The sequence below is a fragment of the Antechinus flavipes genome, chromosome 1 (assembly GCF_016432865.1).
Source record: "Antechinus flavipes isolate AdamAnt ecotype Samford, QLD, Australia chromosome 1, AdamAnt_v2, whole genome shotgun sequence".
NCBI classification, from domain to species: Eukaryota; Metazoa; Chordata; class Mammalia; order Dasyuromorphia; family Dasyuridae; genus Antechinus; species Antechinus flavipes.
In genome coordinates, this window is record NC_067398.1 from 535,367,930 (window position 1) to 535,385,763 (window position 17,834).

Below are 17,834 nucleotides of genomic sequence, written 5' to 3' on the forward strand. Positions count from 1 at the left end.
TGAGGATGCATCTGTAAAGTTTTATTGAATTTAGATAAATGGAAGACAGTGTTGTTGAAAAGGTCATGAGATGCACAAGTCTTCAGCAGTGACTGTTGCCATTATTTCTGATTCCATTCCTCCAAAGCACTCCTTACCGTATCTGATTGTCTGCGCCTACTCTAGCATTAAAGTCACTCAGAAATACAAGTTTGTCTTCTTTTGACACTTTGATGATGAGGGTATCCAGTATTTCATAAAGTTTTTCATTATAGTGGGAACATATGCATTGATCATAGTTGGTCTGGCACTTTCTTGTAAGTGGAAATCACATTATCATAAACCTGTCATTCATTCTTTTGGGGAGGCATACTAGTTTGTGGAATAAATTAGTTTTGGTTGTAAAACATACACCAGCTTCATGGCACTCTTTATCACTGTATCCACTCCAATGAAACATGTATCTAGCTTCAACATTGGTAAGCTGACCTTCATTTGCTTTGTTTAACTGAGGACTGTTTTTTGGATGTAATACTTGCTGAGTTCTCTTATTATAAAAACTGTATGTCTTTCAAGTCTACTAGATTTTGTGCTGTACATAAGTGTGTACACATTCCAAATATCACAACTTTGCAGAAGTTTTTGTACATTTTGTTTTCAACCACAGGGTAGGATCAGCACCTATCCTAATAAGCAAGCCAGGGTTATGTTAATTGAAGCAAACCATTTTTAGGGCATCTGTTCTAATCCCTCCTTCATACTAGGAGGTAAGCAGTGCAGTCCTTTTAAAAAGGCTGCTCAGAAGCTAATTTCAGGAAAACCTAGAAAGAGCTACATGAATTAATGAGCAGAACCAGTAGAGCATTGTTAAGGATGGGGGAGGAAAGGAGAAAAATTTAGAATACAAAGGCTTAAAAAAATGAATGTTGAAATCTATCTTTACATGTATTTGGAAAAATAAAATACTATGGGGGAAAAAAGGCTGCTCAGGCACCCAAAGGGCTGCCAAATCTCACTGCTGCTCTAGTCCAGTGCAAAGATGACTACAACCAGGGCTTGCTGTGCACAGAATTGTGACTAAAGCTCCCAGTGTATCTGCCCCTGTTGCTTCATCATTTGCCTGTTGCCACCTGACTTTGAACAGATAAAAATGGCAAAATGACATTTTTTTGACTCATGCATCAATTGGATTTAAGTGAGGCAGTGTTACATAAAATCATTGACCTCACTCTCTATTCCAGTTATTGAAGTTTAGTGGAAAAAACAAAAATCAAGATGACTAGCAATGGCTCAGGATAACGTAGATGACCTTCATGTCTTCAAAGTCTAATGAAGTCCTAAGCACTCCACAGTACCTGTTTGTGCTTCTTTCATGACCCATTGGGAAAAAATGTTTCACATTCACCTGTTTTGTAAGAGAAGCATCTTCACGTGCTTGGAGTAGATACCCTCCTAACCACTGATGTGTTTGAGGCCTATTGCTTACCCTCAGCATGGTTTAGCCCATCTATCAAAATACTTTAACCAGAATGTGGTCACTGTATATGATACAGAGTTTTGGAGCCATAGGTGATAGTTGAGAGGTAGGTGAACACCAAAAGTGGAAAGAAACCCTGAAAATGGCTTGGCAGCCCTCAGAACAAAAATACTAGTCTTCTCTAAATACCTGTATACTATAATATTCACACCCAAAAATATCATTTTGCAAATAAATATTGAAAGATAATACATACACACATTATTTACTCAAGAATCTAGTATAACTTTGTTTTTCATGTTTGGGTAATAATTAGCATGTTAAACTTTTTTCCTGAATGGTAACATTCAAGGTAATCTCTATATCAGAATATATTTAGGGTATATTTTAAGCCTAAACTTTTTATATAATTATTTTATATAATTTCTTTATGGAGACATGTATATTGTAGAGAAATTGGATTTGAATCTTAGTTCTTTTTTCCTTTCCTCTTTCATCTCATCTATAGCCTTCTTTAATTCTTCAAATAATTGATCATTTTATCTGTATACATTAATGTTCCCTTAATTAATTTGGTTTAATCCTTTTCTAATTGTAATGCCCTCATTTGCTTACTTGCCCAATTTACGACAATGGTTATTTAGGTCCCCAAACGTATGATCGTTACTTGTCCCCATAGTCACAGAGTAACCTTTGGGTAGTTATCCTTTCAAACACTAGCTCATGAACTATAACCATTATACTTCCTCTTAGCAATCATCCAGTAGGTTTACTTATATATTTAACAAAGGGATGTGTTCAAATGGAAGAACAATTAAGTACAAATAATTTTCCTTAATACCTGGGTATATTTTTCCACAAATATACTCAGAATTTAGGAGAGAGAAAAAGTAGACAGGAATTCAGTGCACAATGGCACTGGGGCTCATATGTAAAGAACACACACGGCCAAGGCAATTTATAGCCTTGATGTGCTTCCTTTTCTTCTCTCTAGAGAGTGGTCACAAAATAAATACAAGTCATTTCACAGCTAATCTGGGCTACCTCTTGGTAAGGCATGTTTCTTCATAAGCCCCATGGCCACCCAGGTTTCTATCTTTTTCTTTTAGAATGGGATATAGACCCTTCCTTAGCTGGAAGGGTCAATATGCTGTTGAATTTGAATAAGAAGGTTACTTGGTGGCTTACTGGTTTTTCACCAGGTTCTGGGTAGGCTGTTCTGCCACTAGGAAGCATCTGAAAGGGATCAGCAAGCCACACAATACTAGGTAAGCTGGTAAGACACAGGCCATTGTTGCTAGATTTTTCTCAGGGTGCCATATCTCTGCCATGTTGGTCAATCTACTGAGTTTGTTCTTCAGTAGGCAACTGCAGTGCCTTCATTTTTATCTAATGGATGGACTGAAGAATAATGTACTCTGTTAAATTAGACTGTTGCCATGTTTTATGACTTTTATTTTAGGATTTCCAGGAATGCCTTCCCTTTGACGCCCTCAGAGTCTGAGCTCTGGGATTGTTAAAGCACCCAAAGGAAAGAGAGGGGATTATTGCTTCCCTTTTTCAACAATTTTTTTTCTGTTCAAAAGCCTCCTTCTTCTATAAATAGCTTTTGATTGTTTATTACCTTTTGGTGATTAGTATTTTTCATTATCTCCCGTATCTCTTTAGGAATCTCATGTAGATGTACAACAACATGAACTCTTTATCCTGGAGACACTCACTTGTTTTGCTGACTTCTTCATTTGAAATTATTCAAGTTATTCAAGCCTTCTACTTCTTCTAGAGTGGGAAATATTGATTTTGGAGGTCAAACTTTCTTTTTAACTTTACAATGTCTCCATCTTTTAGCCTCTGGTAAATCTTAAGTTTTTGCTGATGTTTCCCTTGGGTACTCTTCTTACACATTTCTAAGGATACAGTTTCATTTATTGTTGTGGGAAAAAAAAATCCAATAATAATGAATTAATCAATAGAGCCTTCTAGTAGCAAGCCCCTTAATGTAGTTATTTTGGCTATGGTCTAACATTTTACTTGTCCCATTATCTAAGCCTTTTCAAAACAACTGGACTTCTCTCTACTTGCATATTGCTGACATAGCCACTTGAGCTCAGAGGAGCTTCATGCCTTGCTATGGTATGAAAATAGAACTTTAAACCAGATTAGTCAATCTGGCAGAAAGTTAAGCTATACAAAACTCAAAATGTGTTTTTCCCCAAAATATAAGAATACTTCAGAGCAGTAGTCATAGGTTGTGGATAGAGCAATGGCCTCAGAGCCAGAAAAACCTGAATTCAAGTCTCTTCTCTGAAACTTATCTGTATAAAGGCAAGTGGCTTTGACTTTCAATGTCCTAGGCTAACACAAAGTCCCAAACTAAGTCAGTCCAGAATCAAATTAAAAAACAATTGAGAATTATTTAACAAAATAAATAAAAATACAATAAAACATAGATAACATTACATTTTAAAACAAAGTAAATGGAATGAGATATGCCATCTGCATCTAGAGAGAGAGAACTATGAAAACTTAGTGTGGATTGTTTGTTTGCTTGCTTGTTTTTTCTTTCTGGTCTGATTTTTCTTGTACAACATGACAAATATGGAAAATGTTTAAAAGAATTGCGCTTTCCCACATTAAATGTATTTATTTTTTTAAAATAACATCTTTTTATTTTTAAAATATATACAAAGATAGTTTTCAACATTCACTCCTGTAAAAACCCAGTACTCCAGTATCTTTATGTATGGATTAGTGGTCTCCATTTGTATCTGTTTGATACCACCACTTTGGGTGATTCGTTAAAACTATGACTTGTAGAGAAGTGCTGAGACCAGCTCAGATAAATGGAGTTCTTCCCTTGGAAATTCTGTATCCTAATGAAAGCACAGATATAACCCATAAAGCTGTATCTAGGACCTGAGATCCTATTTGTGACTTGCAATAATTCATTACCCAATATATAGCAATGAGCTGGCAAAATTCTCTTCACAATTCATAGATGCTAGCCCTAAATGTGAAGCCTCTTCAGCATGGTAAGTTGGGCTGGAGCATGGACATTGACATAGCTTTAGGATATTCAGAGTCACTTCTCTGGCATAGAGAAGCAGTAGAAGTTTTTTTTTTTTTTTTTTTTTTTTTTTTTCCTGCACTAATTTAGTTCTCAACAATGTTAAAGAGTATACAAGATTTACATGATAATGTTCTTGGATGGAAATTTACTGAAGTAGCACTATAAGAGAATTCTAAAAACAACATGAAAATCATGAATACATATTATTAGCTACAAAAATGTTAAAACCAAACTTTTGACACAAAGACTTGAAACTTGTTATACCTTGGACTAAAAATACCCTAAGATGATGGATAACAGAGGCTATAAAAATAAATACTAGTTAATTTTTCCCGAGTTAAAAGATAATCTGACATTAAGTACAAGAAATCCGGGAGTAACCCATTTGAAGACCATGGCATAGAACCTTCCATTAAGTCCATGGTTGATATTTAGTTAAACAGTCATACCTATTCCACAGTGGTAAGAATGTATATTATCTTTTTGGGCTGGATGACATTTTCAAATCCTGTTTCATCAACACAGGAACATTATATATATATATATATATATGGCATTTGCAATCTTCCTAGTCCTACAAAATATCAGTTATTATTGTTATTAGTAGATTTAATTCCCAGTAAATTATCACATGAAATTGATTAAATAAGTTAACTTTTTGTTAAGCCTCTTGTGAAGTGAATTATTTACATCTATTATATTTTTAAAGTATTTTAGTGTACCAGATCATCTAAAATAGCACGAGTTTTTTTTGAAACTGGTAGGAAATGTAAAATGAATGCTTATCACCCATCTCAAGGAATTAAAAGGAAATATATTTCCCCATCTGAATTCAAGCTGTTGTAAAGTTTGAATCAAAATGGAGACAATTCGCTTAAATCCCTTCCTTTCCATCACTCCTGGAAGCAGAATAAGTGTTAATAGAGCTATTGTCATCAGCTGGAATTGTCTGCATCCAATTAATATAACCTTATCATTATTATTGGGAAGATCTGTGCCAGAAATAATGTGCCCAAATAGAAAGGAATTGGTAAGGAAATAGGCTACATGCAGCATTCTGCCTTTTATCTTTTCTCTTCCACATCTAGCTATAAGGTGGTTAAAAATTTACAACCTGAAAAAACACCTTGCAGTTGTGATTGCAAAACTGTTTTCAAGCTCTGAGGAATCTTGAAGAGCAGAGGAGATGCTAAAAGTCTAGTGATGAATAAATTTTATTTCATATAACAAAAAAGATTTTAAAAGTGGCTTTTGGAAGTTAAAACTGATTTGGATGAAGAATTTTCTAGAATGGGTTATTTGACAGATAGTTTTGAATGATCATTGGAGTAAAGTAGAGATTACCAGTAATTAGCACCAGTTCATAAAGTCATAACAAACTAACCTTTTGTGACAGGATCACCAGATCCTATGCAACAGACATAGTATATCATGATTTCCAAGTGTCTCCTATATTCTTTTAGAAAAATGTAGGTTGGATAGTAAGATAGATAGAATGATAACTTGAACAAACAGCCAAAAATATTAGTTTACATTTTTATTTATATCTTTTGCTTTAGCAAAACTTCTCCCAGTATCCTTCCTCTTTTTAGAGAGCCTTCTTATAGAGCAAATAATATTTTTAAGAAAAAAGAAAAAATCAGTAAAAACTGATCAGGAAAGCTAAAACATTTGTAAATATGTGCCTGGCTCTCTCACATTTACAAAACAGTGGGATAGGAATATCTTGGATCAAAATGGATAACTTTTCTTTGAGGCTATGTTTTTGTTCTCTACTATTTTGCAACATTCACTTTGTATTTTGTGGCTGTTCTTACATTTTACATTGTTGTAAAGATTGTGTACTTTGTTTTATAGGTTCTGCTTACTTCATTGTGTATCAGATCTTTTTTCATGCTTCTCTATTCATCACATCCATCATTTTTTAACAGTAATATCCAAAGCATATTAATTAAGGTATTGAACCAGAATGGTTTCTGGTGATAGATTTTGTCCTTGGCCCTGTCCTATTCAATATTTCCAATAATTAGAACTGTCCAAACATAGCATAAACTGCTTGATGAAGTAGTAATCTCTCTATGACTTGAAGTGTTCAAAGATTGGATCACTAAACATTTTAGGAATGTTGTAGAAGATAATCCTTCATAACATGAGGTTGGACAGTATTACCTCTAAGATAACTTTCAACTTTAATATGATTCTATAAAATGAGTAGCATCCTATTCGAGGTCTTTAGCCTTTTACCTTGCGGTTACAGGAAAAAAATTATTTTCCAATTGTAAAAATAAATGATAAAACAATCCACTCAAGCACTTTGACCTTTTCGGGGGAAGCCATCGTATTCTTCCGAGATGTGATTGTCAATATTACTGAGATACAACAACTACTAATTCATTATAGCAGCATTGGCCTTCTTGACCTGGTACACTACGATAATTTGTGATTGGAAAATTGCCCTCTCAGTGATATGACAAATGTCTAGACTTCGCTTCTGAATTGCCAGCAAAATATTCTGTTGTAGATATCCAATTTTGCAAATATTTCTAAGAAGGGACTTTGAAACTATCCTCTGACGCTAACATAAATGACCTGGCTTTTCTTTGAAGTTTCTGTTTCCACATTTGTTTTTACACCAAAATCAGGTTCTTGTTTTCCCCCTATTGAGGTTATGGTCTGATTATGTTGCAGTTTGAAGAGAGAGAAGAGACCTAAGTGGTGGCAATCTATGTCTGGATTTCCAACAGTAGGTGCCCCCTTCATTAGAGGTGTGGAATATAGGGGGAGAGGACTAGTAGGAAAGAGGGTGATGTTTGCCTTATTGCTGCCCCTTGCACTTAGCCCGACTGTGGCGCCACTAAGTTAGACTGAGAATAAGCGTGAGAATGAGTTTCCTAGGGGGCGGAGAGCTCCGAGTGAGAAGCGGTCTGCAGAAGCAGATTTCCTAGTCTCTGGTTAGCTGAGAAGCCTCGGGACACCCTTCTTGCTAAGGGCTGCACCTGTAAGTCCGCTGACCTATTTGTTAACCCTTGGAGCTAAAATGGGGAAGAGACCCTTTGCGCCCAGCGGCTCCGACACTCAGGCAAGGTAGAGGGAAAGGTGCAGGGGATGAGGACGAGGGAGAAAAAAGAAATCAGGGCGGCTGCAGCTTCAGCTGATCCCAGGACTGGAGGGGGGAAGCGGCGGAGGACGCGGTGATGTCCCGGCCGTCGCGTGGGTTCATTCAGCTAAAGCCAGCAAGCGTGAGTGTGGAGGTCTGGGGAGACCAGAGAGCAGCTCATTCAGGGGGTAGGGAAAGCCAAGGAAGGAGGCGGGGGTGGGAAGAGGGAATTTGGAGCGTTGAGGAGCTCCGCTTCGTCTGTCCCTTTGTCGGTAGAGCTCTCGCGGCTCTCTCAGGAGCCCACTCCCCAGTTGCTGCCGCCGCAACTCGAGGGGACACTCGAGACGCGAACTTCCTCTGGTACCCCACGTGTACAGCCAGCTCGGGGTCCATTTCTTGTCCCTGAGGGTCTCCGCGCTGCCCGCGAGCCAAGCCGCACCGCCTGCAGGGGGCAGAGGCAGGCAGTCTGGACGGAGGCGGAGGCTGCCGGGGGAAAGGCAAGTACCCGGGACCTTCTGCAGGTACCTAAAGAACTTGCTCAGCCCTTGTTCTGCTTTACGGTGCTGCACTATCAGTAGCCCAAACGGGGAGGTGAAGGGGAAGAAGCGGCAAGAAGTGAGAGGACCTCGTAAGAACTGGGTGGAAGAGAGGGAAGGGGACGATCCTTGGAGACGAAAAGTTTCCTTCTCTGCTCAGTGCTGGAGGACTTTAGCGAGTTGAGCTGCGCATCTTAGGGGAAAGTCTTATTTCGGGGATCTAAGGACTTGGATTTAAACTTTCCTTTTGATGATTTCTACCTGTATGACCTTGGGTCTCTAAAACGAGGGAGTCAGGCTAAATGGCCCCCAGGTCCCTGGTAGCTCTACATCTTTGAACCTTAGAGTCTTTTACATAGAGGAGACATACAGGTGGGCTTTATCGCCTTTCCCAGGAATGTAAAGTCAAAGTCGGTAAGGAAGCAGAGAGGGAGGTGAAAGGGCTTGGGTCTCTTTCTGGCGTAGGATGTGTGGAGTTGTGGGAGGTATTGGGAAAGCCGATGCTGCAGCTGGGAGGGAGTTTGAGGCTCGCTGCCAGGGATAGTCAGGCTTTTCTCTTATTGCTAACAAGATAAGGGAATGTTCGCCCAGTGTATTGATTCTCGCATGATTTGCCTTGGGTTTTGATGTAGGTGTTATGTCTACATGAACCTTCCCCCACCTGCAAAATCACCGAGCGAATAGGGCGAGCTTTGAGAGGGCTGCTCCTCGTTCCCCTTCATGCTCAGCCCACGTTTCCACCTTTCTCACTCTGTTGGGCTCAGCCATTCTCTGACCTCTCTACCAGTCTTTAGCTTTCTTTTCTGAAGATAAAGAAGGCTACTACTAACTGCATACAGTCTGGGTGCTGTCTTGTAGGCTAGACGGAAACTTCAAGCAAAGTGGCTGGAACTCTAATTTGCTCTCTAATCAGTCAGATAGAGGACTGAGAGGTGGCTTGGCCAGGAGGTGGGGTAACACCAAGAAAGATTGACACTAGATTATGAATTTTAGATTAGTCCGGATGGGCGCAAGGTGGGAGCGAGGGCATATTTCTTGATTAAAGCAAATAAAAAATATTGCCTCTGGCAGAGTATTGCACCTCAATCAATTCCACTAAGATTAGTGTTGGCTCTGACGGAAGGGAGTTGTGGACTTCCTCCTTTCATTTCCTCCCCGTTGCTTTTGACGTTTACTTTAGGGTCAGAGCGGCATAGGGCTAAAGAAAGGTCTGATAGAGTTGTGAGTTTCTTTTGGTTTGCTGGAATCAGCAACAACCATCCCTTTTCTTTGGCTCATTGTAGTCTGGATGTACTTCTTTGCGAATGGGAGGGAGCTGTAGATCTCACCCTGGGCTTTCCCTTTTTCCTGCTATTCCGGGAACCGAGAACCACGGTGGTAACAACCGGAGTAGTCTGATTAGAGTTTAGGTATCTCCATTGCATGTTTCTTGCACATAGGCCCTCCCTTCTCCACCTATGTCTTTAAGATGTTCTTTTAATAACACTGTTTAAATTCTGACAGTTTCGGGTTAGACTCCCTAATCTCTCTATCTTTAATAGTTGCACATTGGATGATAGTTATACAAGGAAAGCATCAGATGTGATTTTAAACTGTTTAATGTTTTATCCTCCCTTTATTTCTCATCCCTCATCCTCACTGTACCTCCCCAAACACAAAAGAAACATTAATCTCTAGCATTTTATGATCGAGACTGCTAATATATAGTATTTGTGTGGTTAGTATGGATTTTAGGAAGTCTTTCCTCTTTCCTCCCTTAAAAAAACCTCTCTTCCCCTCTCTTGTTTCCCTCTTCCATTTGCTCCAAGGACCCCTATTTCTCTAAGGCTATAAAACCCTCTTGCTCAAATCTAATTTTATGATCAAGTGGCATGCTGTGAATAATGGATTTTGACATTGTTAGGAAAGCTTGGGTTGATTACATTATGATATGATCCCTATGGAACTGTTAAGTGCAAGACTGGATTAACTCTTCAGTATCTGATTTTTTTTTTCAATAAGCAGTATATTTAAAATATTCTGGTTATAGAACATATATTCAATTAATGTTAATTGTTCCACAATTTATATTTTCTCATGTCAATGTAGTCAAAGTGCAATGGAGTTTTAATTTCTGATGTAACATGGAAACATTGGTACCTGACTAAACAGAAACATTCCTTTAGATGAAAGATGTTTCTGCTCTGTTTTTTACATCTACTTATCAATATTTATAAATAATAATCAAGGTACAAACTGAATATAAGAACTTTAACTTATTAATAATAGCTAGGAAGTTAATGGGTGTATTCTATTGTTGGGGCATTGACATCATAGTGTAATGGCATATGCTGGACTCTGCATTTTGAAAGAATATTTTGCATAATTCAGTTCACTTGGTTTTGGATCTCTCATATATCTACCATAGAGATCAAGAATTATATAGTAATTTTTTAAAAGATCTATTTTTTTGTAGCTTAATAGAATAGCATGCATAACTGAAAAGACTGAAAACAACCTTTAGATTTTCTTTTTTCAGTGTCAAAACCATAATAGCATTTGATTTCTTTTCCTTTTCCATGTTTTACTTTGTAAATTTTTTTAAATTGTTTGGAATGCTAGTTTAAAAAATTATTGGCATTTTTTTGGTAGATGTGGGGATGCAAAAGAAAGAAACCTAGCTAATATAAATGAAGTAAAATACTTTTGGTGGAGTTAGAATCTTCTTTCTTTGAAGGTTCAGTATAGTGCTCTGCTTATATTAGATGCTTAATAAATGAACTGATTTAAATCAGAAAATTCTGGCAATTTTGGGAACTTAAAGTCATTCTTGCCTTCTTCCTTTCCCTCATTCCACATATCAAATTAGTCAACCAGTTTTATTCATTTTAACTTCCACAACATTTCTTGAATTCAGCCCCTTCTCTCCAGTCATATATACCTCCCTAGTTTATCTCCTTGTTTAGATGAGTGAATAGTCCCTAATAAGTCTCTCTGACTCCAGTCTGTCCACTCTCCATTCCATCCTCCACAGTAATGGTTCAAACACTAATAGAAACATCTGTGCCTGCAGGACACATACTGATTTAAAAAAAAAAAACTCAAGTTAACATTATCTATGTTATATTGTATTTTTATTAATTTTGTTAAACATTTTCTAATTATGTTTTATTCTGGTTTGAGTTGGACACCTTTACACAACTTCATAAACAACATCTAAAAATATAGATCTGACTCCCTGTAACCTCTAGAGTCAAGACTAGAGTCAGTCTCCTCCAACTGACAATCTGGTGCAACTTTTATGCAATCTCTTTAGCACAACTATCCTAGTCATCTTACTGTTCCTCACACAGGACATTTTATCTACTCTCTTTGTATCTTTGAACAGGCCATCCTCTCTGTCTAAGCCATCCTCTCTGTCTAAAATACGCATCTTTTTAAATTTTTGCTTCTTAGAATCCCTAAATTCCTCAAATGCTATCACAATGAGGTCTTTTCTGATTGTCCTGTCCATCCGTACCCTCTATCTCCTATTGTCTCCCCCTCATAATTAACATATTTATTTTACATATATTTATATCTATTCTTGCCTCCTTTTATCCAATATAAATTTCTCAAGAGCAGGGAATTTATTTTTGTCTTTGTATTACTTTTTTAAAAAGTTTTTTTGTACTTAACATAATTCCTACCACTTAGTAGGCACCAAATATACAATTATATATGTGAATATATGTACATAGATATATATACTGTTTATGAATAAATGATACAGAACTTAATAGTTCCTGTTGTTTCTCTGTATATACATATATGTGTATATGTCACACAATATATTCATACATATGTGTGCGTGTATAGATAATATAACCCTAGAGTTTATAGAAAACTTTCCACACAACAGTTTAATACCTAGGTAATACAATCTTATTATGTTCATTTTATAGATAGGGAAACTGAGGTTCAAGAGATTATGGCATGCCTATGGTTATACAGCTTCTAAATCTTATAAACTGATCTTCTGGTTCCAATTTCATGACTTCTAGGATACAACAATGCATAAAATAGGAATTTTTTTTTTAATCCATGATTTTGTCAGTGTTACCTCCCAATATAGACTTTGACACCTTTGTGGACAATTTCATGAATTTCTGTGACTACCCTCCCTCTCAAAAATAACCATTACTTTTTAACCAATCTTCTGATGTGGTTCTTCTTCTGTACTGTACTGAAAATTTCTGTACTGAATCTGGCTGATCCTTAGACAGTAGACAAACCATCCCTCACTACCCCTAATGGAAGCATTTCTTCCTTGATAGGGCTTGCCAGGCAAAGATTGTTCAAGACCCAATGGTGACTGCCCTACCATGATGAGGCATGTAAGCAGGACTTTAATGGAAGAATGAAAGTAACAAACTGTAGTTCTAAGAGTTTTTAATGATCATTTATTTAATTCACTTTCCTTCATATAACCTCAAGTGTTTAAGTTACAAGCCACAATCATATAAGTTATATGAGGAAGTATAGGAATTCAAAATCTAGTACCCTTTAACAATTTTTTTTAATGCAAGGTATCTGTAATGTCTACCAGGCAAATGAGAATCAAACAAAATTGAGGAAGAAATCACATGTTCTTATGATGCATTGATAAAAAAGTGTCCCTTTGAGATCATTTTCCTCTAATGATGATTTCAGAAGATTTTCTTGAAGAAGTGCATCTTTTTTGAGATAATAAAAAGAGGGCAGAAAGAGTCGGAGGGTTGTAGAGGGAGTGGGAGGTTGTTCCAAGCTTGTGTGCCAGTGTAGAAGGAAATGTGGAGGTGGAAGTAAGAAAAGGGGAACATATGGGGCCAGAATTAAGATGTGGTTGTGCTGAAAGGGGTATGAGTAAATGAATGACAAGTTGCGAAGGGATCAAAGCAGAATGAAATGGAAAATTAAAGGTAATATGCTTGACTTCTGGAGAGCTAGTCTCACTTACTTGGATGTGGTGCTGGAGATGAAAAGTAGCTGAGATATTATCAGTTTGATATCTTATATTTGGTAGACCCTCTTTTATATACCATCAGAATAATACCCTAACAATATTAAGTGTGGAGGTGGTTTGATATAGATAAGGAACACTGGAATAGGAGCCAGAAAAGACCATAGACTTAGCTCTAGCCCTGTCACTTATTAGTACCAGGGGTAGGTCATTAATCTTTTTGGGGTCTCAATTTCCTAATCTATAAAAAAATGGTGGAATAGTTTATCCTAAGGTCCCTTCTAGTTCTATTAGATCTTTACTTGTAAGAATATATATGTGTGTGTTTTATTGGACATGTAATTTTATTCTAAAGGTAATTCATAGTGAGGAACTTTTCCAGCAAGCTAATCAATCAACCTCTTCTCTGCAACTTAAGAGTCTTAGAAAGTGACCTAAAGCACTGAAAGGTTAATACCTTGTCTGTAGTCACACAGCCAGTATTTTTGCCAGATATGGGGTTTGAATGAATGTCTTCCTGACTCTTTTTATATACTACACCAGATTGTCTCATTTTCTTCTGAACCATCAATGATAAACTGTTCATTGTTTTTTTAAAGTGTCATAAGTAGAATGATTATATTAGGGAAAGGTTTCAAATATTTACAAGTATACAAAATTTTCTGTCTTTATTTAGTGAATTGGCCTTTATAGTACCTGTTTTGTGTCAAACACTCTGCTAAGTCCTAAGTTTACAAAGAAAGTAAAAAAGAAAAAAAAAGCTCTTGTTTTCAAAAAGCTAATAGTTTAGTGGGAGAAGAGGAGAAGCATTAGTTAAGATGAAAGAATAGATAAGCTAGTTTTAAAAAATGAATTTTTAAGGACCGAAATTATGTATCTCATATTATATAGTTATTTGTACCAGACAGGAATGTCTGTGAACTATTATAAAATTTTTTATAATAGTATTTCAATATTTTTCTTTGTTTTCTTTGTCATCCTATGCATTTTATTTAATTTTAAACTTAGTCCTGAGAAGAGGTTCATAGACTTTACCAGACTGTGTAAAGGGACCCATCATAGACAAGAAGCTTAAAAATACTCACTCTAGGCAGATAGATAACCAATCTTTTCTAAGTCTCAGTCCTCAAAACAATTGCTAGATTATAAAATAAAATATCTACCATACCACTTCATGGAGATAATATACAACATATCAATTTCACTAGTCTAAAGATCAGTCAAAAACTATGAATTAGAGAGAAACGTGTTTTTAAAGATGTAATAAAGACTATATTCACAATTGAATATTCTTATAGGATGAAAGATATTCTTTAGGATGAAAGATAATGAACTAAATTAAGCATAGTACAGAATTCAGTTGAATAAATCTAAGTGCTTTGTGGTTCTTCTTACTGTCCTAAGTAAAAGACAAAAATGACATACTGGTGGAAGAGAGATAAATTTGAAAATAAGAAGTATACATAACTTCTCATAACTTACTGCTGCCCCTCAATCCCCAAAGGCAAGTTTATAAGCTAACCTTGTCTTTCCCCAGTCTCTTCCAAGCCATTGAAATGGGGCTGTGCTTTTGGATGAAGTTTAAAAGCATAGCATTTTTTTTTTTTGCTTTTAACATCTTTGTTTTTCTTATGGCTTATTACCAAAGACATGTTAACAAATTGTACCCTATTCCAGATGGTAGACATCTGTTTCCTCTCTCTAGCAGATCAGGAAAGGACTTCCTTAAGATAACCTGAGCCCTTGTTAAAATTTTTCATCATTAAGGAAAAGTGTATTTTAAATATAATTGGGAATCTTTGGAGATTAAATTGTCACAATTTAATTTACTCTTTTAGATATTTAAAGTTGTGAAGTCTCAATCTTAGGCTGGATTTCTATAATGTAAAATCAAAGAGTTGGAGTTATCGGGATCCACAGTAGTCTGAAAAACCCTCAGGCTAATTTGGAAAAAAAAAAAGTTCTTCACTAAATCCAGCAGCAAGTTTTGCTAAATTATAGCTTAAAGGAACTAATTAGATTTTTGTTTCTGGTCTGTGTGTGTATGTGGAAGGGGGGGGGTTGTTCTATTTTTTTCTTTCAGATTATCAGGAGGAAAATATTATATATGAAATCTTTCAAGTCAGAACATCATATTTAACAGCATAGCAATCAATGCAATTAATTGAACACATGACAGAAAAATAAAATCCATTAAAACTAGTGTACAGATTTACTGTATGGGCAAATGGATAAAGAAGGTATTCCTTTTCACTATAGAGACAATGGCAAATTGTGAGGAGGTTGGGATGCTTCTACATACTTTTCTTTATATATCACTTGAGGAAGGAAAGGAAAGAGGGAGAAGAATAATGCTGTCCCAGGTTCTGCCATTTATTAGATGTATTAGCTGTCAGAAATCTTTTCATCTCTGAAATGGGGGTAATGATAACACTATTTCCTTCAAAAAGTTACCATTAGGATAAGTGAGGTAAAACATTTACATACTTTTTGGTGTGTATATCTGTATTCATAAAGCACTATGTTAATACTAAAATAGGCATAGAATATCAATGAAGGTAATATATTTCAGGGGGCTGTTTTAGTTTAAGAGCCTTTTGTTTTTTCCAAAAAGAAAAATTTCCTTTTGGGGGAACTGGAAAAATTATTTTAAATGAAATAGTGGCATTGGTATGCGTTTGTTACTACCAATTGGATTTATAAAAAAACAGGACAAGCATTCTATTCTTCCTGAATGGATTTACTTTCCTAGTCTCCATCCTGCTTTTTCAAGCTTTCCATAATCTCCCCTACTCCTGGGACTTTGCCTCATATTCTTTGAAAAAAAAATTAACGTTGACATTAGTCTTATATCTTCCTTCATTCTTTATTCTTTTATGCTAGTCTTGGATGAAGAATGGCTTTTCTCTTGGCAAAGGTCAATCTCCTATATATGCTCTTGATTCCCTTCTCACAGACATATCATGCAGATTGTTTCAGAATTATCTCCATTTTCTCTTTTATTTTCATCTCTTCCTTTCTACTGACTCTTTAATGCTTACAAACATGCCCATGTCTTCTATCATCCTTTTAGGCATCAAGTTACCTAGAAGGCATAGTGGATAGCGCCATGAATCTAGAGTTAGGGAGACCTAAGTTCAAATCTGACCTCAGACAATTCTAGCTGTATATCTCTGGGCTAACTATTTAATTTCTCCATACCCCAGTTTCTTCAACTATAAGATCAGAATGATAACAGCACCTACTTTGCAGGTTTGCTTTGAGGATCAAATGAGATAGTATCTGTAAAGTTCTTAGCACAGTATCTGGTTCATAGAAGCTACCATATAAATGCATATTCTCTTCCCCTTCCCACCTTTTAAAACTCTCCCTCTCCCTCTCTCTCATCTACCTTGATCCTGCTAGCTATTGCCCTATGTTTCTCTTCCTCTTCTTGACTAAACAACTTGAGAAAGCAACTTCCACTTTTCTGACTCTTGTAAACCTTCTGCCAAATTTAATGATCTTTGAAAATAATAATTCTTGTGGACTTTTCAATTGGCATTTTATGCTGTCAGTAATCCTCTCTCTCTGCCTTTGGATTCTCTCTTCACTTTAGGATGTGAGACATTGTTCTCCTCTAGTTCTTTTCTTATTCCTTCTACTCTTCAACTTCCTTTTGCATGCTTTGTCTATGTCACATGGGGTGTCCCCCAAATCCCTGAAATGGAATCCCTGAAATGGGCTCCCTGTTCTTTTCACTTAATACTGTCTTCATGGTAATATTATCAAATCCCATGAGTTCAGTCACCATCTCTTTGAAAATGGTTCCCAGACATTATCTAAACCTAGCCTGTCTGCTGGACCACAGTTGTGCATCTCCAACTGTCTCTTAGATTTCTCAGACTGGGTGTTTTGTGGCACTACAAACATAGTATGTCTAAAACAGAACTCATTATCTCTCCTACTCAATAAACTCCCCCTCCAAACTTTCCTATTTTTCATCAAAGGCATCTCCATCTTCCCAGTCACCTGGGCCATAAACTCAATCTTCAATCTTTAATTACTAAGTCTCCCTCATTCCACATATCTAAAACACTGCTGAATCTTGTCAGTTTCTCTCTTCAGAACATCCCTTTTCTATCTACTCATATAACTAAAACTCTGTTCAGATCTTTATCTTGCCTGAATTACTATTTAGTGAATGAGTGATGAAATCTGACAAGAGTGGATAAATAAATTATGAGATCATCTTGCTGAGGGCAAGAGCATAGAGAGAAAAAAAATCCAAAGCCCAACACCTACTTTAAGGATCAAGAAGAGAACAGGGAGTCTGAAAGTGAGCAAGATTTAACATCTTTGATGACAGAGGAGGAGAAAATGTTTGGAAGCAGGGGAATGGGCAAATGTCATTAGTGTTAAATTTTTCAGAGAAGTCAAGGAATAAAGTCTGAATTGAGACCATTTAATTTAGTGATTGTGAAGTTATCAGTGTACTCTGAGAGCAACTGAGTAACGTGATAGGGATAGAAGCCAAATTATAAGGGGAAAGAACAGACTAAGAGGTAAGAAAACATTGTATTAGGTATTGACATTTTAAAAATTAAATTTCATTCTTATCAATTATTAAGTATTTATTTTTCCCTTCTACCTTTCCTCTAACTGAAAAAAGAAAAAGAAAACCCTTGTAACAAAAGCATCAATGAGCAAAGCAAATTTCCATATTGTCCATGTTC

At 36.4% G+C, this 17,834-nt stretch overlaps 1 protein-coding gene across 2 annotated transcripts in view; it reads left to right on the top strand.

Annotated features, from left to right (window-relative positions):
• Positions 1 to 7,383: 7,383 nt before the first annotated feature.
• Positions 7,384 to 17,834, top strand: part of KCNG2 (potassium voltage-gated channel modifier subfamily G member 2) — a 170,283-nt gene continuing 159,832 nt past the window's right edge. Inside the window, exon 1 of one of the 2 annotated variants that reach the window (XM_051970561.1) lies at positions 7,384 to 7,524. The gene's annotated coding sequence lies outside the window, so the exon portion shown is untranslated. Of the gene's footprint in view, positions 7,525 to 7,855; positions 8,145 to 17,834 lie in introns of those variants that run through there. The other variant, XM_051970562.1, reaches the window with a different exon arrangement.